The sequence below is a fragment of the Macaca fascicularis genome, chromosome 7 (genome assembly GCF_037993035.2).
Source record: "Macaca fascicularis isolate 582-1 chromosome 7, T2T-MFA8v1.1".
NCBI lineage: Eukaryota > Metazoa > Chordata > Mammalia > Primates > Cercopithecidae > Macaca > Macaca fascicularis.
The window spans coordinates 53357029-53381736 of NC_088381.1; the positions used below are offsets into that span (position 1 = coordinate 53357029).

General features: G+C 42.9%; 1 protein-coding gene across 5 annotated transcripts in view; it reads left to right on the forward strand.

Moving 5' to 3' along the window:
* Positions 1-24708, forward strand: part of TMEM266 (transmembrane protein 266) — a 150098-nt gene that overhangs the window by 15264 nt on the left and 110126 nt on the right. For 2 of the 5 annotated variants that reach the window (XM_015453121.4, XM_073996419.1), the window contains exon 2: positions 3941-4097. The exons of 2 other annotated variants lie outside the window; for them this stretch is intronic. The gene's annotated coding sequence lies outside the window, so the exon portion shown is untranslated. Of the gene's footprint in view, positions 1-3940; positions 4098-13394; positions 13491-24708 lie in introns of those variants that run through there. One more of the 5 variants, XM_065548224.2, reaches the window with a different exon arrangement.

A 24708-nucleotide genomic window follows, 5' to 3' on the forward strand; every position in this document is an offset into this window, starting at 1 on the left:
AGAAAACCTTAGTATATCTGAAACCCTTAATTATACACCGTAGGCAGCTTTGTAGCTTGGTCTGTGTCAAAAGACACCACACTATCAAATGACACATTGTAGAAATATTCAGAATTTTGCAAGAGCTTGTTCATGAGTGGCATGATTGGCCTGTGTCAGACAGTTAACATCCGCATTTCCACCTGAGTCTGCATTTGAAAACCTGAACTCTCCTGGCCTCTTGTCCAGTTCCTGTGGAGATGAGTCCATTGAAATTGACCACACTCAATGGAACGTTTGAGGCCTGTAGTTTGAGGCCACATGTTTTATTTTCAGATTTTGTTTGTAGTCGAATACTATTGCCACACTAGGTGTAAGTTTTATACACAGCTTTTCATGTGTTTTTATTGTATAAGGAATACATGAAAGTCACACATAAATTACATAATTCACATAATGCATAAATTAGAAATGCTTTTTTGCATTAAGGAAAAAAAGTCGTCTATAATCTTACTACCCATAGATAATTATTATTCACCTTTTGTGCCTGTCCTTTCAGACTGGTTATTCATATGCACATATCTGTACATGAATGATGTTTTATTTTTCATTTTTAATTGTGGTGAAGTACACATAACATGCAATTTACAGATTTAACCATTTTAAAATGTATGGTTCAGTGTTGTTAAGTATATGGATTTGTGCAGTCGTCACCACCATCCACGTCTGGAATTCTTTTCACCTTGCAAAGTCAAAATTGTACCCATTAAACACAAAAACTCTACTCCTTTACAGCTTTGCCCTATCCCCACTTTATGATATTGACATCTCAAATTAATACTTATATAATATGGTATTTTATAATATGTTTTAATGTATTATATGTCCTCTTTGCTGAGGACAGCAAAGAGGCCTGTGGAATGAGAATGTTGAGATTGAGGGGATAGGAAATAAACTGGAAAGGGAGAATTTAGGGCCTTGTAGACCATGGTGATGATTTGAATTTCATAAAATTTACTGAGACACTTTTGGAGTATTGACAGCAGAGGAGCGGCATGACTGAGATTGAGAAGAGTCACTTGACTGCGATGTGGAGGTAGACCACATGGGGAGAGGAGGAGACAGGAAGGCACTTAGGGAGCTGTTTCAGTAACCCAGGTAAGAGATGGGGTAGCTTGAACCAGGGTGATGTCAGTGTGGGGCATGGGGTTGGACTCTGGATATATTTTGAAAGTGGAGCTGATAGGATTTGCTGATGGATTGGTTGTGGGGTGAGAGAGAAAGAAAGAAGTCAAGATTAACTTCAAGGTTTTTGGCCTGAACAATTGGAGGGATAAAATTGCCATTTATTCCAGTGGAGATGGAGGAGGAGCAGATTTTAAGTAGGGGAAAATAAAGAGTTCTGTTTCAATCATGCTACATTTTACAATCTGTGAGACATCTAATTGAAGATGTCAAGTAGACAGTTGGATATGCAAGTCTGATGTCAGGGGAGAATATGGGGCTGGAGACAGAAATTTTAGAGCCAGGGTATGTGGATGACATTTTGAGCCATGACATTGAATGAGCTCACCTAGGCCCTGGGAGAGAAGGTAGATGGAGAAGAGAAAGGGGCTGAGTAATGAGCCCTGGGGCATAGCAACAGTTAGAGGTCAAGAGGAGGAGGAAGACCCAGAGGAGGAAATTGAGAAGCAGCATTCAATGAAAGGAGAAGAAAACCAAATGGTGTGGTCTCCTGAAAGCCAGGCAAAATAGTGTTTCAAGGAGCTGTAAGTGATAGGTTGTGTCTAATGCACCTAGGAGGTTGCATGTTTTACTTGTCAATATGAAGGTCATAGCTTATGTTTGAGATGAAGCTTCAAACACCAGGGTCTGTGTCTACTTAATGATATGACATGTTGGGGTCTCCTCAATCAGACAATTCTCTCTCATTTTGTTGCTTCATTAATTCAGCGGACATTTATCAGACACTTTCTACGTGCTTCACACTTCTAGGCACAGAGAGTAACCAAAATGAATCACACCACAGCCCTTGCTTTTAAAATAGGTTAGGAGTCCGAGACTTAGATATATAGGAGTGTCAGATCTGAGTCTCGGGATTCTTAGGATTCTTTTCTTATCTATCATATACATTTTTAAATTGGGGCTGTATTTTGTCTACACAAATTGTTCACCACATTCTGGAGGAGAATGAAGAGAAGGCAGTTTTTTGTTTGTTTGTTTGTTTGTTTGTTCCCCTTTTGAGACACGGCTTTTCTCCGTGTCCCAGGCTGGAGTGCAGTGGCACAGTCATGCCTCACTGCTGCAGCCTCCATCTTCCAGGACCAAGCAATCCTCCCTCAGCCTCCCGAGTAGCTAGGACCACAGGTACACACCACCATGCCTGGCTAATTTTTTCATTTTACTGTAGAAACAGGGTTTCACTCTGTTGCCCAAGCTGGTCTCAAACTCCTTGGCTCAAGTGATCCTCCTGTCTAGGGCTCCCAAAGTGTTGGGATTACAGGCATTAGCCACTGTGCCTGGCCAAGAAGGCAGCTCTTCAAGCCTTCTAACATTCCATCCTGAAGATCTGTGCCTTATTTCTTGATAGCAAATCACCTCTCCTGCTTCTTGATTATCTTTCTAGTTATCGGTTATATAAGAAAACTTTCTCTTCTAACTGAATGTTAAATATCTCATCTTCCAGGAGACAGACATCTAACTTTCTAAATACATTAACCCAATATAAATACACTCCTTCTCTTGGACCCTCAAGCAATGGGTGCTTCTTTCCTGCCTGAGAATAAACAACAGTATTGTTGATGTGGGCTCTGGCCTATGCTTAAATATTCACACGGTCCCTTTACATTCATAAACCAACAATTTAACAAAATTCCAACAATATGCTATATTACATCGTCGAGTCTTATTTGAGAAAGAAAATCCCACTCAGGAAGAGTTTACCAATTCCTAGGCAGAAATGATACCCACAGGCAGAGCAAGAAGACCTCATAGTTAGGCAAGATCATGAGCAGGTGTGGAGGGTAAGGAACGGTTATGAATGGTTCCTGGGAAGGTCGGGCATTAAGTGGGCTTCAAAAGGAAAAGATTTGAACAGGTAGGGCAAAAGATAATTATGCAAGAGTATTTGATAGCATATTTAAAGATGATGCTGATTGTGATTACAATTTATAATAGGCTGGCCTGAAAAGATGGATTTTTTTTTCATCCATCTTTTGGAAAAGATGGATTCATTGCCAGAAGTAATTCATTTTTAACCATGCACACATGAAATCCAGTCATGTATTGAGGGGACTTATGATATAAAAACTCTGAATAACCTTTTTTTTTTTTTTGAGACAAGGCCTCACTCTGTCACCCAGGCTGGAGTGCAGTGGCACAGTCTTGGCTCGCTGCAGCCTCTGCTTCATGGGCTCAAGTGATTCTCCAGCCTCAGCCTCCCAAGTAGCTGCGGCTATAGGCACATGCCACCACACCTGGCTAATTTGTGTATTTTTTATAGAGACAGGCTTTCGCCACGTTGTCAAGGCTGGTCTTGAACTCCTGAGCTCAAAGTGATCCATCCACCTCAGCCTCCCAAAGTGCTGGGATTAGATGTGAGCCACCATGCCTGGCCCTCAGATAACCTTTTAGAAGGATGTCGATTATGCGTAGTGATGGTGAGGTGCCTTTGAATTTGGAAATAAGCTTGCCTTAATTTGCCTATTTATTTTCATTCATGTGTGAGACATTGAAGACATATCAACACGCATACAATCCCAGTCCTCAAAATCCACAAATGGTGGTGTGGTAAGTCAAAAGCTGGTCCTGTACAAGATATCCACAGAAATCCCTGGAACCTGTGAATGTTACCTTATCTGGAAAGGGGGTCTTTGCAGATGAGATTAAGTTAAGGATCTTGAGATAAGATAATTCTGGATTATCAGATGGGCCGTAAATACAATCACAAGTGTCCTTATAGGAGAGAGGCAGAGGAAGATTAGCTTCAGAAGAAATTGTGGCAGCAACGTGACCGTGGATACAGAGACTGGAATGATGAAGCCACAAACCGAGGAGTTCCTAGAGTGACCAGAAGCTGGAAGAAGAAAGGAGTGGATTCTCCCCTACAAGCCTTGGAGGTAGGCCCTCATGACACCTTGATTTTGGACCTCTGGCCTCCAAAACTGTGAGAGAATAAGTTTCTATTGTTTGAAGCCACTAAGTTTTTGGTGATTTGTTTTAGCAGCCAAAAGAAACTAATACAGATGCTATTCATTCTTATGGGAGTAAACACATGGTAAATGTGGATTTGAAAGAACCCAATACTTTAGCCAAGGTGACCTTCTTTGTAAGGGAGGGAAGTCCAGAACACAATTGTCATTTAGTATCCATTTGTTTAACATCCTGTTTAGAGAAAAACTGTGTGGGTGGAAGAGGGGCAATTGACCTGAGAACACAGAGAAGAGAAGCCAGAGAACTACAGATTTGCAGCGAATGTCACCGACTCTGTCAGGCCTGAATTTTGTGGTGGTGGAGACAAAAGCTTTGTTGTGGTCCTGGAGGGGTCACTGGGCTTCCCCGTGGTCTGGATAGATCCCCTTAAGGTGCCCTGCCTCTTTGCTTTGATTCCATGCGACTTACAGTCACGGAGCAGCTTCCAAGTGTTCTGACCCGGGGCCCTGGCAGTGAATATGAGCATTTTCAATACTGGAATAAAAGCCTCCTCTCTTTCTCACACACATACAGATGAATACATTTTCAGCTTGATTTTTATTTCTTGTGAGTCTGATTAGCACAACCTACCTAATCATGCTAAGTTTGACTCAACCTTGAGTCTGACAAAACTTGAGGCCACATCCTGACACTTAGTAACTATTTGCCAAGCTAAAGCCACACAATGAAAATTGATACACAGCCTTTGGGTCTTCCAGATACTATCTAATGTCACCATTGATCTCTCTGTGCTACCTCAAGGGACATCACACTTCTCCCTCAATTCAAAATCTGGGAAATGTGTTTATTCAGCAGTTTTTTTCTGGGCATTTACCTATGAGGGTGAACTGAGGAACTGTCAGGGCTGGAGAGTTCCTTCCCTAGAGGGAAGAACAACCTCAACTCCTGTGTGAGTTTCCTGTGGCTGCTGTGTTAAAACACTACCACAAACTGTGTGGCTTAAAACAATGGAAGTTTACTCTCTCACAGTTCTGGAGGACAGAAGTCCAATATCAAGGTGCTGACAGGGACGTACTCCCTCCATAGGCTCTGGGGGAAAAGTCTTCCTTTTCTAACAAAGCCAAATTCCTTGACTGTGGCAGCATAAATCCAATCTCTGTCTCTGTCTTCCCGAGGCCCTCTCTTCTCTGCCCCACCCATAATCACTCTGGGTACCACCCAGGTTATTGCCATCTTGGCATTCATATTCTGAGCTCAGAAGGTCACAGGGGATGTGCATGGTGGCTCACGCCTATAATCCCAGCACTCTGGGAGGCCTAAGTGGGCAGATCACTTGAGGCCAGGAGTTTGAGACCAGCGTGGCCAACATGGTAAAAAGCCATCTCTACTAAAAATACAAAAATTAGCTGGGCATGGTGGCACACCCCTGTAGTCCCAGCTACTTGGGAGGCTAAGGTTGGAGAATCACTTGAATCCCAGAGGCAGAGGTTGCTGTGAGCTGAGATCGTGGCTTCTCACTCCAGCCTGGGCAACACAGCAAGACTACATCTCAAAAAAAAAAAAAAAAAAAAAAAGTCACAGGAAGGCAGGTCTCCGTGTTACTCTTCTTCCTTATAAGGATACTTGTCGTTGGATTTAGCACCCACCCTAATCTAGTATGACCTCAACTAATTACCTCTGTAAAGATGCTATTTTTAAATAAGATCACATTCTGACCAGGCGTGGTGGCTCACGCCCGTAATCCCAGCACTTTGGGAGGCTGAGGTGGGCAGATCACAAGGTCAGGAGTTCAAGACCAGCCTGGCCAACATGGTGAAACTCCATCTCTACTAAAAATACAAAAATTAGCCAGGCCTGGTGGCGTGTGCCTTTAGTCCCAGCTACTCGGGAGGCTAAGTGAATCCGGGAGGCAGAGCTTGTTGTGAGCCGAGATCATGCCACTGCACTCCAGCCTGGGACAGAGCGAGACTCCGTCTCAAAAAAAAAAAAAAAAAATCACATTCTGAGGTTTTAGGTAGACATGAATTAGGGTGGTGGGGGGTGGGCAGTGCAGGGGGACATGAGTCAACCCACTATAGGTCATAAGTCTGGAAAAGATGCTAAGACTAGAGCAAATCTTGATTATGGTAAGTAAATATGAGGTCAACAACAGCACAGACTAAATAGACCTCAATTTGTAAGTGCAAGAGCTATTAAGATAGCATAAAGCTTGGCAGTAATTGAGAGGCCACCTTATCTGTGTCAGCAATGACTTAACAGTGATGTTTCCTTTTAAGATCCTTAGACCGGGTGTGGTTGCTCACACTTATAGTCCCAGCACTTTGGGAGGCCAAGGCAGGCAAATCACTTGAGGTCAGGAGTTTGAGACCAGCCTGGCCAATGTGGTGAAACCCCGTCTCTACTAAAAATACAAAAATTAGCCAGGCATGGTGGCAGGTGCCTGTAATCCCAGCTACCCAGGAGGCTGAGGTGGGAAGATGCAGTGAGCTGAGATCGTGCCACTGCACTCCAGCCTGGGTAAGAGAGCGAGACCCTGTCTCAAAAAAAATAAAGAAAAAATAAATCCTAAAGGCACCATTTCTTTTTTTGTTTTGTTTTGTTGTGAGACAGTCTCTCTCTGTCACCCAGGCTGGAGTGCAGTGGCACGATCTTGGCTCACTGCAACCTCTGCCTCCAGGGTCAAGCGATTCTCCTGCCGCAGCCTCCTGAGTAGCTGGGAATACAGGTGTGCACCACCATGCCTGGCTAATTTTTGCATTTTTAGTAGAGATGGGGTTTCACCATGTTAGTCAGGCTGGTCTTGAACTCCCGACCTCGTGATCCGCCTGCCTCAGCCTCCCAAAGTGTTGGGATTACAGGCGTGAGCCACTGTGCCCTGCCGAAGGCACCATTTCAAACTGGGAACAACTACCTGTCCATCGAGCCCTCCTGCCCTCCTCTCATTAGGATTATTTCAGCAGACTGCTTTCTACAGATGGAGCTAGTTCCCATATCACCTGCTGTTCTTTGCTGGAGCGGCCACCTGTCTCCTGGCCCAGGGCCCTCACAGCTTTGTAACTCTCCATGGACACTCCATGGATTTTTTTCTTTTTCTTTTTTTTTTTTTTTTTTTTTTTTTAGGACACAGGGTCTTGCTCTGCCACTGAAGCTAGAGTGAAATGGCATGATGATAGTTCACTGCAGCCTCAAACTCCTGGGCTCAAGCAATCCTCGCAGCTCAGCCTCAGAGTAGCTAGGACTATAGGCGTGCGCCACTGTGCCCAGCTAATTTTTTTTTTTTTTAATTTGTAGAGATGAGGTCTCATTTTGTTGCCCAGGCTGGTCTCCAACCCTTGGCTTCAAATGACCCTTCCACCTAGCCTCCCAAAGTGCTGGGATTATGGGCATGAACCACCGTACCCAGCACCCTGGGGATGATTCCGAAGGCCCCTTTCTCTACTGAGATAGATTTTTCTTCTAACAGCTGCCTCACCTATAATCACTCTCTCTGGTTACCACTCAGGTTATTGTCATCTTGGCACTCAGGGGTGCTGATACTATTTTTTTTTTTTTTTTTTTGAGATGGAGTCAAAAAAAAAAGGTCACAAGAAGGCATGTCTCCATGTTACTTTTCTCCCATGCTATTGACTATGGACAAGTCATTGACCTCATCTTTAGTTAGCTTAACCTGTGATGCACTCCAGTATTCCTTTCTTATCCTTCCCTTTCCAGTAAGAGGATAATGTGTTCTCTGCCAGAGTATTTACCTTCTGCATCCCCAAACTGCCTTATTTTTTAGTTTATTCATAGGAAACCCTGGAGGTCACATTATGAAAATTAAACCTACCCTTAAGGCAAAAACTGCCTGTATCACCTTGCACTGTGCCTAGGCTCGCTAATGATGATGTTCCAGCCATACTGAAGCAAAACATCTAAAGCCAATAAGAAGGGAATCAAATGAATAGGCTCCCAAGTTGCCCTGGCTCCTTGTGGTTGAGTCCGTTGGACCTAGGTTCTAGTTCCAGGTCAGACACTCACTGACAGTGTAGACCTGGGCAAGGTTCTTCACCTCCCTGAACCTGAGTGTCCATGTCTGTAAATTGGGTCTGTATACTTTGAGGTTGTTGTGAAAATTTGGTGAGATGGTGAATATATGAGAAAGCTTCCAACACTACCAGTTACATGGTCACCACACTGCAAATCTGCCCACCATGATCATGGGGACAATCCATGGTACAGCTGGAAAACAGTCCCTATCTGACTATAATCTGCATCATGCAGATTCAGGAAAATGCCCCCTGGACCACATGACTGTAACAATGCTTCTCCCAACAGTAGTGTTTTTTCCTCTAGAGCTTTCCCTATTTTCCCACCCTTTTCTCTTACCTCAAAGGAAGAGTCATTCTTCCTTTTCAAAACTAATGATCTTTGTATTCTCAATTCCATCCCCCCCACCTATGTCAGAACTGTGTTTCCATGCTTCATCTCTTCATCCTCTATTGGCTGTATTGCCTGAACAAACTCAAGTCATGTCTTTGCTTAAAAACACTCTTCCCACAACCCTGTAGCCCGCTCAAAATACATTGAGTCCCTTTTTCCTTTAGATGTCAAATTTCTTGAACACTTCCAAACTTTATTAATTCAACAAATGTATGTTATGTATGACTGTTTTCATCCATTTTGCATTGCTATAAGGGAATCCCTGAGACTGGACAGTTTATAAAGAAAATAAGTTTCTTTGGCTCATGGTTCTGGATGGCACTGGTATCTGCTTGGCTTCTGGTGAGGTTTTCAGTAAAGGTTTTCACTCATTAACAGTGGTAGAAGTGAGGGAAGAAGGGAAAATGTATTCCAAGAGTTGGTCAGGTAGAGAGAAGAAAATAATATATTATAATGCTTTCAACAGGGTATTATGATGGAGTCAGGCCCTGTATGTTATTGGAGCACAGAATTGCAGCAATTAACTCGGGCTGGGGGGGTGGTGCAGATGTGAAATAATCAGTAACACCTCTGATAGGATGCCTTTACTCATGGCAGAAGGTGAAGGGGAGGCAAGCCTGGCACATGGTGAAAGAAGGAGCAAGAGAGCCACCAGGCTCTTTAAACAACCAGCTGTGGCATGAACTAATAGAGCAAGAACTCACTCGTTACCATGGGGAGGGGACCTAGCCATTCATGAGGGATCCACCCCCGTGACTCAAGCACCTCCCACTAGTTCCCACCTCCAACACTGGGGATGAGATTTGGAGATGACAAACATCCAAACTAGATCAATGGTCACGTGCTAGGTGCAATGACAAGCAATGGGGAGCCGTCAGAGGTGCTGATACTATTTTTTTTTTTTTCTTTGAGATGGAGTCTTGCTCTGTCGCCCAGGCTGGAGTGCAGTGGCACAATCTCAGCTCACTGAAAGTAAGGCTAATACTATTAACACCAGTTTTCCTGCTCCTTGGTCTCGAGCAAGGTAACGACCAAATTCTTAGCAGCTTCTAGTCTGGCGCTTGCCTGGCACTCATCCCTCAGGTGAGGCCCATCAGTCTTTTTTCTTCAGGCTCACCGGCTTAATTGCTGTTTCTCGAACAGTCCCAAATTCACTTCCACCATAGGGAGGAAACATACTTCACCCACTTAATTCCTGCATCTCCTTTAGCTCTCATTTCAAACATTATTTCTTCAAGGAGGCCTTCCATGCCCTCACCCCCATACCATCTAGGCCAGATTCTCCTTTTGTGTGCTGGTAGACTCATCACTTCCTTTCTTCAGAACAGTTAACTCAGTTTCTAATTCTCCATGTGTGAGTGTAATTACTCGATTGTCTTTTCTGCCCTACTGTAAGTCTCATGGGAGCAGGAGCCGTGACTGTTTTAATTCACCATCCTGTGTACATCACCCAACATAGCATCTGTCCAGCATGGGCCATCATCAAACAGTGGTAGAAGGAAAGGAGGGAGGGAAAAGAGTATTCCAAGAGTTGGTCAGGTAGAGAGAAGGAAATAATGTATTATAATGCTTTGAGCAGAGTATTAGGATGAGGTCAGGCTCTGTATGTTATGGGAGCACACATTGTAGCAGTTAACTTGCGGGGGGGAGTGATGTAATCAGTAACACTCCGAAAAGATGAGCAGCCAGGCATGTGGTCGCTCATTATGGGAATGACACCAAAGTGTTGGGTTGTCTGAGGCAAGTGGATCACCAGAGCCCAGGAGTTCAAGACCAGCCTGGGCAACATAGTGAGACCCTATCTTTATGAAAAATCAAAAAAACTAGGTGTGGTGGTACATACCTGTAGTCCCAACTATTCAGGAGGCTGAGGTGGGAGGATTGCTTGAGCCTGGGAGTTAGAGGCTGCAATGAGCTGAGATTGCACCACTGCTCTCCAGCCTGGGCAACAGAACAAGACCCTGTCTCAAAAAGAAAAAGAAAAGAAAAGAAAAAGAAAGGATGAGTAGGCATTAGCTAGGCAAATAAGGAAGAAAATGGCATTCTGGCAGCAGGAAGGTTTATACAAAGATGTGAAAAGACTTCATGAATTAAGGGAACTAAGTGAGGTCAGCATGACAGGCATGAAGGGAACATATGGAGAAATAGCAAGAGATGAGTTTGGGCAACTGGGACACAGGTCATGAAGGACCTTGTCTATTTCTGGTGGAATTTGGACATATTTAAGAGCCAGAGATGAAGTGTTTCTTTTTTTTTTTTTTTTTTTTTGAGACGGAGTCTCACTCTGTCGCCCAGACTGGAGTGCAGTGGCACGATCTTGGTTCACTGCAACCTCCGCCTCCCAGGTTCAAGCGATTCTTCTGCCTCAGCCTCCCAAGCAGCTGGGACTACAGGTGCATGCCACCACGCCCGGCTAATTTTTTGTATTTTTAGTAGAGATGGCGTTTCACCATATTGGCCAAGCTGGTCTCCAGCTCCTGACCTCATGATCTGCCTGCCTCGGCCTCCCAAAGTGCTGGAATTACAAGCGTGAGCCACTGCACCCGGCCCAGAGATGAGTTTTTAAGTAGGGAAATAGTATGATCAGATTTGCATTTTCTTTTTCTTTTTTTTTTTTGAGACAGAGTCTCACTCTGTCACCCAGGCTGGAGTGCAGTGGCGTGATCTCAGCTCACTGCAACCTCCACCTCCCAGGTTCAAGCTATTCTCGTGCCTCAGCCTCCCGAGTAGCTGGGACTACGGGCATTCACCACAACACCTGGCTAATTTTTTTTATTTTTAGTAGAGACAGGGTTTTACCATGTTGGTCAGGCTGGTGTTGAACTCTTGACCTCAGGTGATCCACCTGTCTCGGCCTCCCAAAGTGCTGGGATTACAGGCATAAGCCACCGTGCCTGACCCAGATTTGCATTTTCAAAAGAACTCTTTAGGCAACAGAAACTCTCACACATGGCTGGTGGTGTTATAAAATGGTATAGCCACTTTGGAAAGTGTTTGGCAGTCTCTTATAAAGTTAAACATACACCTACCCTACAAACTGGCAATTCTACTCCTAGGTATTTAACTAAAAGAATTGAAAATATATGCCAAAAAAGACATACAAAAATGCCCACAGGCCGGGCACGGTGGCTTACACCTGTAATCCCAGCACTTTGGGAGGCCAAGGCAGGCAGATCACCTGAGGTCAGGAGTTTGACACCAGTCTGGCCAACATGATGAAACCCCATCTCTACTAAAAATACAAAAAATTAGTTGGGTGTGGTGGCACGCACCTTTAGTTCCAGCTACTTGGGAGGCTGAGGCAGGAGAATTGATTGAAACTGGGAGGTGGAGGTTGCATTGAGCTGAGATCGTGCCATTGCACTCTAGCCTGGGCAATGAGAGCGAAACTCCATTTCAAAAAAAAAAAAAAAACTGTCCATAACAAATTTTTTATAAGAGCCAAATTGGAAATGATCGAATTTTTCATCAACAGGTGGAAAAAACAAACTATGGGATACCCATACAGTTGGATACTACTCAGCACTATAAAACAGCAAACTACTCATAAATGCAGTAACCTAGATGGATCTCAGACATTACGTTGAGCTGAAGAATCCAGGCACAGAATAATCCATGCCATAGGATCCCATGTGTAAACAGTCTAAGAACAGGCAATGCTAAGCAATGGTGATAGAAATCAGGACAGCAGTTGCCTCTGGGTGTCAGAGGCTTAACTGCAAAGTCCCTAGAGAACTTTCGTCGGTGATGGAAATGTTTTATATCTTTGTTACTAGTGGAGGATGTTCGGGTTCTTGGTGTCTTGAACAAAGAATTGGACAAAATGCATAAACAAAGCAAGGAAAGAATGAAGCAACAAAAGCAGAGATTTGTTAAAAATGAAAGTACACTCCACAGGCTGGGAGCAGCCCGAGCAAGGGGCCCAAGGGCCTGGTTACAGAATTTTCTGGGGTTTAAATACCCTCTAGAGGTTTCCCATTGATTACTTGCTGTAATCATGTATGTATGTAAATGAAGTAGTGGCCCATGATCAGTCTGATTGGTTGTGGGAGGGGACTAATCAGAGGCTGAAGTGAAGTTACAAAGTTACAGCCTATGCAAAGGTCTGATTTGTTGCAGAAAGCAACCAATCAAAGGTTAAAGTTAAGTAACAAAGTTATACTCCTATGCAAATGAAGACTTGGCCCACAACCAGCCTGATTGGTTGTAGGAGGGGAACATTCAGAGGTACTTCCAATTTTTCATCTGCCATGCAGAAAAAGGGAGCAGGTTGTGGGGGTGGGGGGGCGTGTTGCAAAGGGAGTACCTTCTGGTCCTTCTGTTACCTGGGCATGGAAAGTTGGGGCTTTCCTTTTGATTTAGTTCTAGGAAGTCAGCATGTATTGGCCTTAGGTTCCCTGCCTCCAGTCTCTCTTCTCCTGCCTCATCTTGACAGGGTTGGTGGTTATTTTCAAATCCATCAAACTGTACACTTAAAATGCGTGTATTGTATATAAATTGTGCATCTTTTTTTTAAAGTACTAGAGAAAAAAGACTTCTTTGGAAGTGGTATGGAGAAGGCTGAAAGAGGGGATTGAGACTGGACATGGGGAGATTATAATAATGCAGCTGAAAATTTTTAATAAGCAGTGGCAGTGGGGATGGAGAAAGGGGATGAATTTCTAGATTGAGATGACAGAATTGATAAGGCTTAAGTGATTAGAGAAGAGGAAAGGGTTAAGAAAATTTGGTGTTATACCCTTTGGTAGTATAGGTATATTTGGTGAAAATTGGGACACAGGTTTTAGGGGGAGATTTTTGGTGAAGGATATGAGTTTCAAAAATATTGAGGTTGTTGCACATCTGGGCATCTACAGGTCCACTGGACAGAACTAACAGCTGTGGGTCTGAGACTCTGGGAGAGTCCTGGGCTGGAGATAAGGACCTAAAGTCATCAGGAGGTAGGCATCATTGAAATAATCATGAATGGGAGCGTGTATGGATTAAGCAGAGACAAGAGCTAAAAACAGAACCTGGAAACCTTGACATTTAAAGGGCAGTAGGGAACACACAGCCCTTGAAGGAATCCTAGGAGACCTTAAAATGTCACATCACAGAAGCCAAAGAAGGGAAAAGTGATGAAACAAATGTGAGGGGCTGATGTCAAATGCTGTGGAAGTCAAGTCAAAAAGAACTGCTCCCTCACCACTCCCTCTCTCCTAAGCCCCCCTCAAATCTCAGCAGCTGCTTTCTCAGGCTACTGGAATGTCTTTTCCTGAAGGTGCGCAGAGATTTCCAAGTCTCCAGATCCAGTGATCTATTCACCACCTCATCTCTTACAACCTCTCTGCAACCATCAAACAGGTTCTTGAAATTTTCTCCTAGGCCTTTGTGACTACAGGGTCTTTGTTACCCTCAAAGCACCCTCAGCATGGCTCTTCTTCCTGCCTCCTGAACATAATCTTTCCCCAAAGTCCTGTCCTCTTTTCTTCCTCAACATCTACTGAAGTGTCTTCTAGTGGTTAGACCTATGCTAGGTGCCCATGATACTAATAAGTAAAACATAAGCCCAGCTTTTAAGGGGTTGATGGCATAGCCATAGAGGAAGATGAAAATAGATGGCAGTAAAACAGTGTGATGAAACGTTATTAGCAGGGTACTCTGGGAGTGTACAGGGAGCAGCTGGGCCTGAAGAAGTTAGGAAAGAAACAGTAAATAGAAAAGCATCAGCCAGGCCTAGTGGCTCACACCTACAATCCTAGCACTTTGGAGGGCAAGGCAGGAGGATCCCTTGAGCCCAGGAGTTCGATATCAGCCTGGGCAACATAGGGAGACCTTGTCTCTATTGAAAAGAAAAAAAAAGAAAAAAGAAAAAAATGTGGTTGGGCACGGTGGCTCATGCCTGTAATCCCAGCACTTTGGGAGGCCGAGATGGGTGGATCACGAGGTCAGGAGATCGAGACCATCCTGGCTAACGCAGTGAAACCCCGTCTCTACTAAAAATACAAAAAATTAGCCAGGCATGGTGGCGGGCACCTGTAGTCCCAGCTACTCGTGAGGCTGAGGCAGGAGAATGGCGTGAACCTGGGAGGCGGAGCTTGCAGTGAGCCGAGATCACACCACTGCATTCCAGCCTGGGTGACAGAGCAAGACTCTGTCTCAAAAAAAAAAAAAAAAAAAAAGAAAAAGAAAAAAAAGACTGGGCATGGTGGTTTATGCCTGTAATCCCAGCACTTTGGTAGGCCAAGGCGGGTGGATCACTTGTAGTCAGGAGTTCAAGACCAGCCTGACCAACATGGTGAAACCCCATCTCTACTAAAAATACAAAAATTAGCCAGGCATGGTGGCACATGCCTGTTATTCCAGCTATTCGGGTAGCTGAGGCATGAGAATCGTTTGAACCCGGGAGGCAGAGGTTGCAATGAGCCGAGATCGTGCCACCGCACTCCAGCCTGGGCAACAGAGCAAGACTCTGTCTCAAAAAAAAAAAAAAAAGAGGAAAAAGAAAAGTATAGAGTCTTCAAGAGGAAGTATTACAGGGTGTGAGCAGGGGCAGTGATCTTCAGAAGTTTCTTTTTTTAATTAATTAATTTATTTATTAATTTATTTTTTGAGAGGGAGTCTCGCTCTGTTGCCCAGGCTGGAGTGCATTGGTGCGATCTCCGCTCACTGCAAGCTCCACCTCCCAGGTTCATGCCATTCTCCTGCCTCAGCCTCCCAAGTAGCTGAGATTACAGGCGCCTGCCACCACGCCTGGCTAATTTTTTTGTATTTTTAGTAGAGACGGGGTTTCACTGTATTAGACAGGATGGTCTCAATCTCCTGACCTCGTGATCTGCCCGCCTCGGTCTCCCAAAGTGTTGGGATTACAGGCATGAGCCACCGCGCCTGGCCCAGAAGTTTTCTTAATAGCTGAATTGTAGAATTTGTGGGGTTGAAGGGTGAGAGGGAGGGCTGGAAATGGAAATGGGGAGAGAGAAATTGCAAAAGGTTGTGTATGATACTAATAAGTTTAAACATTCTATGAGCAGGAGGGAGGTAGCTAGGGTCTTAAATAGGGAAAAGATGTGGTCATGCGTGTTTTGTTTTGGGACAATCACTAACTGAATGAAGGATGGACTGACAGGAGAGGTGAGGGCAGAGGTGAGGGCAGAGGCGAGGGCAGAGGGGCCAGTTGAGAGTTGTTTCAGTAATCCAAGTGAGAAATAATGAGGATCTGAATTAGGGTAGCAGTGAGAATAGAGAAGATGGTGAAACTCCAGAGACATTTCTGAGAGATTTGAGAGGATTTGGCAACTGGCTGCGGGCTATAAAAGAGGGAAAGATTGAGGATGACTCCATGGCTCTTAACTGGGAAGATTTGGGTGGATGGTAACTTCACAAGACAAAATAAAAACCACAAGCATGGAAACAGCCTTTGGATGGAGGTAAGATAATCAATTAAGATTTGGACTGAATAATTTTGAAATTTGTGTGTGACATTTAGTGCTTTGTGTCATTAGGTAGTTGGTGGCTGAAATCATAGTGCTAGATGAGCTATTTCAGAAAGCCCATTTATGAGAGAGACCATCAGTGGGTAGAGATGGGACATCAGAGAATTATCAGTATTCAAAAGTTGGGAAGAGGGCCGGGCATGGTGGCTCACTCCTATAGTCCCAGCACTTTGGGAGGCTGAGGTGGGTAGATTGCTTGAGGCCAGGAGTTCAAGACCAGCCTGGCCAACATGACGAAACCCTGGCTCTACTAAAAATACAAAAATTAGCCAGGCATGGTGGTGTACACCTGTAATCCCAGCTGCTCAGGAGGCTGAGGCAGGAGGATCACTTGAACCTGGGAGGTGGAGGTTGCAGTGAGCCGATACCATACCACTGCACTCCAGCCTGGGTGACAGAGAAAGACTGTCTCAAAAAAAAAAAGGAGATAAAGAAAAATAGGTTGGGAAAAGGATGCAGAACCTCAAAGGAAACAAAAAGAGAGGAAAACAGCAAAGGATGCAGTGTCCCAAGAACCAAGGGAATTGACGTTTTAAGAATCAGAGGGTTATCAACAGTGTCAAATTCTATAATAAATGGGTAGGTTAAAAGTGTCTATTGGGTATGGGAGCTAAAACAATTTTAGCTCATAGAAGTAGAGAGATTAAAATTGTGACTATTAGAAGCTGGGAAGTGTGAGGAAGAGGGTAGGACAGGGAGAGGTTTTCTAACAGATATAGCTACATGGATGGAATAAGTTCTAGTATTCTATAGTACTGGTGGGTAAATATGGCTAACAGTAATTTATTGTATATTTTCCAAAAGCTGTAAGACAGTATTTTAATATTCACAACACAAAGAAATGATATATGTGTCAGTGATGGATATGCTAATTGCCCTGGTTTAATCATCACACATCATATACATGTATCAAAATATCACTGTGTCTCCTATACATATGTACAATTATATGTCAACTAAAAATAAAAGGGAAAATAATGTCCACTGGGTTTGGTAATTAGGAGATCCTGGCTAACATATCAAGATCATTTTTATTGGAAGGTAGTGAAAGCCATAGTGTTGAAGTAAGAGGAAAAAAATTGGAGAAGGCATGATGCAAACCAAATTGCTTTCAGACATGTAAAGACTCAGAAGAATTTTCTATATAATTTTACTGAAAAAAATTACCTGAGGGTGTACTCCAGCAAAAATAAAAGGAACTCAACAAAGAGGAAGACATGGGACCTCAGAAAAAAATGGAGCTAGGCCAGGATGACAGTTATGCAGCAGATCCACAGAATAATGTGTCTTAAATTGACAGTTTAAGGGCCAGGAGTGGTGGCTCATGCTTGTAATCCCAGCACTTTGGGAGGCTGAGGTGGGAGGATATCTGGAGCCCAGGAGTTTGAGGCTGCAGTGAGACATAATCGCACCACTGCACTCCAGCTTGGATGACAGAGTGAAACCCCATCTCAAACAAAACAAAACAAAAATTATCAATTAACAGAAAATTTGGGGATCTTGATAATCTATCATAAAATGGAGAAAACATTTTATTTCTGCTTCCTGTTTCTACTTTCTATAAGAAGTAGGCAATGTGAAACCTCAGAAGGATAAAGAAAAACATATGGAGGCTGGGCGCAGTGGCTCACACCTGTAATCCCAGCACTTTGGGAAGCTGAGGCAGGAGGATCACTTGAGCCCAGGAGTTCAAGACCAGCCTGGGCAACATAGTGAAACCCTGTCTCTACAAAAAATACAAAAATTATCCTGGCATGGTGGCACGTCCCTATGATCCCAACTACTCTGGAGGCTGAGGCAGGAGGATGGCTTGAACCCAGGAGGTCAAGGCTGCGGTGAGCACTGACTATACCACTGCACTCCAGCAAGAAAAGAAAAACCTATGGCAAAAGTCATGGATCAAATATGAAGCAGGCTAAAATATAGTATCATGTTGAGCAGTATGATGGAGTATAAGAAAAAAAGAAATCTATATACTTGAACTTTCTCCATCCAGCAACATGGATATAATGAAATAGTACTTTATCCCTTTCTGTTCTGATTTAACCACACTACCTGATTCTGCAGTGAATATACTGTAATTATAGTATCAATGCTGCTTATTGGTCTTCATGTTTTAGATTCAGTTTAAGAGCAATTTCCCAAAGCATGCTCAACTTTGTATAGTTTCAGAACAGAACACAAATTATTTAAAGCTCGACATGTAACAAAATATTGGTACAGCTAATCAAAGTTGGAATTTTGAGAAGGATATTAATAATCTAATAGCCGGGCATGGTGGCTCATGCCTGTAATCACAGCATTTTGGGAGGCCAAGGCGGGCAGATCAGCTGAGGTCAGGAGTTTGAGATCAGCCTGGCCAACATGGCAAAACCCTGTACTAAGAATACAAAAATTAGCTGGGCTTGGTGGTAGGTGCCTGTAATCCCAGCTACTCTGGAGGCTGAGGCAGGAGAATTGCTTGAACCCGGGGGGCAGAGATTGCAGTGAGCCGAGACTGTGCCACTGTACTCCAGCCAGGGCAATAGAGCAAGACTCCATCTCTAAATAAATAATTAAATAAATAATATAGCTAATAGTCACTGAATCTATACTATGTTCTAGTCACTATTCTAAGCCTTTTATGGATTATTGAATTCATGACAATGCTATGGTTAGGTTGGTTAGGTGCTTTTTTTTTTTTTTTGAGACTGAGTCTCACTCTGTCACCCAGGCTGGAGTGTAGTGGCACGCTCTTGACTCACTGCAACCTCTGCCTCCCGGGTTCAAGCGGTTATCCTGCCTCATCCTCCTGAGTAGCTGGGATTACAGGCATGCACCACCACACCTAACTAATTTTTGTATTTTTAGTAGAGACAGCGTTTCACCATATTGGTCAGGCTGGTCTCGAACTCTTGACCTTGTGATCTGCCTGCCTCGGCCTCCCAAAGTGCTGGGATTGCAGGCGTAAACCACCACACCCAGCCAGGTGCTATTTTTATTTATTTATTTATATATTCTTTTTTTATTATTATACTTTAAGTTCTGGGATACATGTGTGGAATGTGAAGTTTTAATTACATAGGTAAACATGTGCCATGTTAGTTTGCTGCACCCATCAACCTGTCACCTACATTAAGTATTTCTCCTAATGTTATCCCTCCCCTAACCCCCCATGCCCCAACAGGCCCCGGGGTGATGTTCCCCACCCTGTGTCCAAGTGTTCTCATTGTTCAACTCCCACTTATGAGTGAGAACATGCAGTGTTTGGTTTTCTGTTCTCGTGTTAGTTTGCTGAGAATGATGGTTTCCAGCTTCATCCATGTCCCTGCAAAGGACATGAACTCATCCTTTTTTATGGCTGCATAGTATTCCATGGTGTATATGTGACACATTTTCTTAATTCAGTCTATCATTGATGGACATTTGGGTTGGTTCCAAGTCTTTGCTATTGTGAATAGTGCCGTAATAAACATATGTGTGCATGTGTCTTTATAGTAGCATGATTTATAATCCTTTGGGTATATACCCCGTAATGGGATTGCTGGGTCAAATGGTATTTCTAGTTCTAGATCCTTGAGGAATCGCCACACTGTCTTCCACAATGGTTGAACTAATTTACACTCCCACCAACAGCGTAAAAGCATTCCTATTTCTCTACATCCTCTTCAGCATCTGTTGTTTCCTGACTTTTTAATGATCGCCATTCTAACTGGCGGGCGATGGTATCTCATTGTGGTTTTGATTTGCATTTCTCTAATGACCAGTGATGATGAGCATTTTTTCATATGTCTGTTGGCTGCATAAATGTCTTTTGTTCATATCCTTTGCCCACTTTTTAATGGGGTTGCTTGTTTTTTTTCTTGTAAATTTGTTTAAGTTCTTTGTAGGTTCTGTATGTTAGCCCTTTGTCAGATGGATAGATTGCAAAAATTTTCTTCCATTCTGTAGGTTGCCTGTTCACTCTGATGATAGTTTCTTTTGCTGTGCAGAAGCTCTTTAATTTAATTAGATACCATTTGTCAATTTTGGCTTTTGTTGCCATTGTGCTTGGTGTTTTAGACATGAAGCCTTTGCCATTACCTATGTCCTACTTGGTATTGCCCAGATTTTCTTCTAGGATTTTTATGGTCCTAGGTCTTATGTTTAAGTCTTTGATCCATCTTGAGTTGATTTTTCTGTGAGGTGTAAGGAAGGGGTCCAGTTTCAGTTTTCTGCAGATGGCTAGCCAGTTTTCCCAATACCATTGAATAAACAGGGAATCTTTTCCCCATTGCTTGTTTGTGTCAGCTTTGTCAAAGATCAGATGGTTGTAGATGTGTGGTGTTATTTCTGAGGTCGCTGTTCTGTTCCATTGGTCTATATATCTGTTTTGGTACCAGTACCATGCCATTTTTGTTACTGTAGCCTTATAGTGTAGTTTGAAGTCAGGTGGTGTGATGCCTCTAGCTTTGTTCTTCTTGCCCAGGATTGTCTTCGCTATGCAGTCTCTTTTTTGGTTCCATATGATTTTTAAAGTAGTTTTTTCCAATTGTGTGAAGAAAGTCAGTGATAGCTTGATGGGGATAGCATTGAATCTATAAATTACTTTCAGCAGTATAGCCATTTTTATGATATTAATTCTTCCTGTCCATGAGCATGGAATATTTTTCCATTTGTTTGTGTCCTCTCTTATTTCCTTGAGCAGTGGTTTGTAGTTCTCCTTGAAGAGGTCCTTCACATCCCTTGTAAGTTGTATTCCTAGGTATTTTATTCTCTTTTAGCAATTGTGATTGGGAGTTCACACTCACGACTTGGCTGTGTTTGTCTGTTATTGGTGTATAGAAATGCTTGTGATTTTTGCACATTGATTTTGTATCCTGAGACTTTGCTGAAGTTGCTTATCAGCTTAAGGAGTTTCTGGGCTAAGATGACAGGGTTTTCTAAATATATAGTCATGTCATCTGCAAACAGAGATAATTTGACTTCCTCTCTTCCTCTTTGAATACACTTTATTTCTTTCTCTTGCCTGATTGCCTTGACCATAACTTCCAATACTATGTTGAACAGGAGTGGTGAGAGAGGGCATCCTTGTCTTGTGCTGGTTTTCAAAGGGAATGCTTCCAGTTTTTGCTCATTTGGTATTATATTGGCTGTGGGTTTGTCATAAATAGCTCTTATTATTTTGAGATACGTTCCATCAAAACCTAGTTTATTCATAGTTTTTAGCATGAAGGGCTGTTGAATTTTGTCAAAGGCCTTTTCTGCATCTATTGAGATAATCATGTGGTTTTTGTCATTGGCTCCGTTTATGTGATGGATTACATTTATTGATTTCTGTATGTTGAGCCAACCTTGCATCCCAGGGATGAAGCCGACTTGATCGTGGTGGATAAGCTTTTTGATGTGCTGCTGGATTTGGTTTGCCAGTATTTTATTGAGGATTTTTGCATCAATTTTTGTCAGGGATATTGGCCTGAAATTTGCTTTTTTTGTTGTGTCTTTCCCAGGTTTTGGTATCAGGATGATGCTGGCCTCATAAAATGAGTTAGGGAGGATTCCCTCTTTTTCTATTGTTTGGAATAGTTTCAGAAGGAATGGTACCAGGTCCTCTTTGTACCTCTGGTAGAATTCGGCTGTGAATCCATCTGGTCCTGGGCTTTTTTTTGGTTGGTAGGCTATTAATTGCTGCCTCAATTTCAGAAGTTGTTATTGGTGTATTCAGGGGTTCGGCTTCTTCCTGGTTCAGACTTGAGAGGGTGTATGTGTCCAGGAATTTATCCATTTCTTCTAGATTTTCTAGTTTATTTGCGTAGAGGTGTTTATAGTATTCTCTGATGGTAGTTTGTATTTCTGTGGGTCAGTGGTGATATCCCGTTTATCATTTTTTATTGCATCTATTTGATTCTTTCTTTTCTTCTTTATTAGTCTGGCTAGCAGTCTATCTATTTTGTTATTCTTTTCAAAACACCAGCTCCTGGATTCATTGATTTTTTGAAGGGTTTTTGTTGTCTCTATCTCCTTCAGTTCTGCTCTAATCTTAGTTATTTCTTGATTTTGAATTTGTTTGCTCTTCCTTCTCTAATTCTTTTACTTTTGATGTTAGGGTGTCGATTTTAGATCTTTCCTGCTTTCTCTTGTGGGCGTTTAGTGCTATAAATCTCCCTCTACACACTGCTTTAAATGTGTCCCAGATATTCTGAAACATTGTGTTTTCATTCTCATTGGTTTCAAATGACATCTTTACTTCTGCCTTAATTTCATTATTTACCCAGACGTCATTCAGGAGCAGGTTGTTCAGCTTCCATGTAGTTGTGCGGTTTTGAGTGCGTTTCTTAATCCTGAGCTCTAATTTGATTGCACTGTGGTCTGAGAGACTGTTTGTTATGATTTCCATTCTTTTCCATTTGCTGAGGAGTGTTTTACTTCCAATTATGTGGTCAATTTTATAATAAGTCTGATGTGGTAGTGAGAAGAATATATATTCTGTTGATTTCGGGTGGAGAGTTCTGTAGATGCCTATTAGGTCCACCTGGTCCAGAGCTAAGTTCAAGTCCTGAATATCCTTGTTAATTTTCTGTCTCATTTATCTAATATTGACAGGTAGGTGTTAAAGTCCCACTATTATTGTGTGGAAGTCTAAGTCTCTTTGTAGGTCTCTAAGAATTTGCTTTATGAATCTGGGTGCTCCTGTATTGGGTGCATATATATTTTGGATAGTTAGCTCTTCTTGCTGCATTGATCCCTTTACCAGTATGTAATGACCTTTTTTGTCTCTTTTTGTCTTTGTTTAAAGTCTTTTATCAGAGATTAGGATTGCAACTCCTGCTTCTTTTTTTTTTTTTTTTTCTTTTTTTGCTTTCCATTTGCTTGGTAAATATTCCTCCATCCCTTTATTTTGAGCCTATGTGTGTCTTTGCACGTGAGATGGGTCTTGACTTTTTATCCAGTTTTCCAGTCTGTGTCTTTTAATTGGGGCATTTAGCCTGTTTACATTTAAGGTTAATATTGTTATGTGTGAATTTGATCCTGTCATTATAATGCTAGCTGGTTATTTTGTCCGTTAGTTGATGCAGTTTCTTCATAGTGTCGACGTGCTTTACAATTTGGTATTTTTTGCTGTGGCTGGTACTGGTTGTTCTTTTCCATGCTTAGTGCTTCCTTCAGGAGCTCTAAGGCAGGCCTGATGGTGACCAAATCTCTCAGCATTCGCTTGTCTGTCAAGGATTTTATTTCTCCTTTGCTTATGAAGCTTAGTTTGGCTGGATATGAAATTCTGGGTTGAAAATTCTTTTCTTTAAGAATGTTGAATATTGGCCCCCACTCTCTTCTGGCTTGTAGAGTTTCTGTAGAGAGATCTGCTGTTAGTCTGATGGGCTTCCTTTTGTGGGTAACCCTACCTTTCTGGCTGCCCTTGACATTCTTTCCTTCATTTCAACCTTGGTGAATCTGATTATGTGTCTTGGGGTTGCTCTTCTTGAGGAGTATCTTTGTGGTGTTCTCTGTATTTCCTGAATTTGAATGTTGGCCTGTCTTGCTAGGTTGGGGAAGTTCTCCTGGATAATATCCTAAAGAGTGTTTTCCAACTTGGTTCCATTCTCCTCATCACTTTCAGGTACACCAATCAAATGTAGATTTGGTCTTTTCACATAGTTTCATATTTCTTGGAGGCTGTGTCGTTCCTTTTTATGTCTTTTTTCTCTAATCTTGTCTTCTCTCTTTATTTCATTAAGTTGATCTTCAATCACTGATATCCTTTCTTCTGCTTGATCGATTGAGCTGTTGAAACTTGTGTATGCTTCATGAAGTTCTTGTGCTGTGTTTTTCAGCTCCATCAGGTCATTTATGTTCTTCTCTATACTGTTTATTCTAGTTATGAATTCGTCTAACCTTTTTTCAAGGTTCTTAGCTTCCTTGCATTGGGTTAGAACATGCTCCTTTAGCTCAGAGGAGTTTGTTATTACCCACCTTCTGAAGTCTACTTCTGTCAATTCATCAAACTCATTCTCTGTCCAGTTTTGTTCCCTTGCTGGCGGGGAGTTGTGATCCTTTGGAAGAGAAGAGGCGTTTTGGTTTTTGGAATTTTCAGCCTTTTTCTGCTGGTTTCTCCCCTTTTTTGTGGATTTATCTACCCTTGGTCTTTGATGTTGGTGACCTTCAGATGGGGTCTTTGAGTGGATGTGCCATTCCTTTCTGTTTGTTAATTTTCCTTCTAACGGTCTGGCCTCTCTGCTGCCGGTCTGCTAGAGTTTGCTGGAGGTTCACTCCCGACCCTGTTTGCCTGGGTATCACCAGTGGAGGCTGCAGAACAGCAAAATTGCTCCTGATCTTTCCCCTGGAAGCCTCATCCCAGAGGGGCACCTGCCAGATGCCAGCCAGAGTTCTCCTGTATGAGGTGTCTGTTGGCCCCTACTGGGAGGTGTCTCCCAGTCAGGATACACGGGGATAAGGGACCCACTTGAGGAGGCAGTCTGACCCTTAGCAGAGCTTGAACGCTGTGCTGGGAGATCTGCTGCTCTCTTCAGAGCTGTCAGGCAGGGGCGCTTAAGTCTGCTGAAGCTGCGCCCACAGCCGCCCCTTTCCCCAGGTGCTCTGTCCCTGGGAGACGGGGATTCTATCTATAAGTCCCTGAATGGGGCTGCTGCCTTTTTTTCAGAGATGTCCTGCCTAGAGAAGAGAAATCTGGTAGTCTGGCCACAACAGCCTTGTTGAACTGCAGTGGACTCCG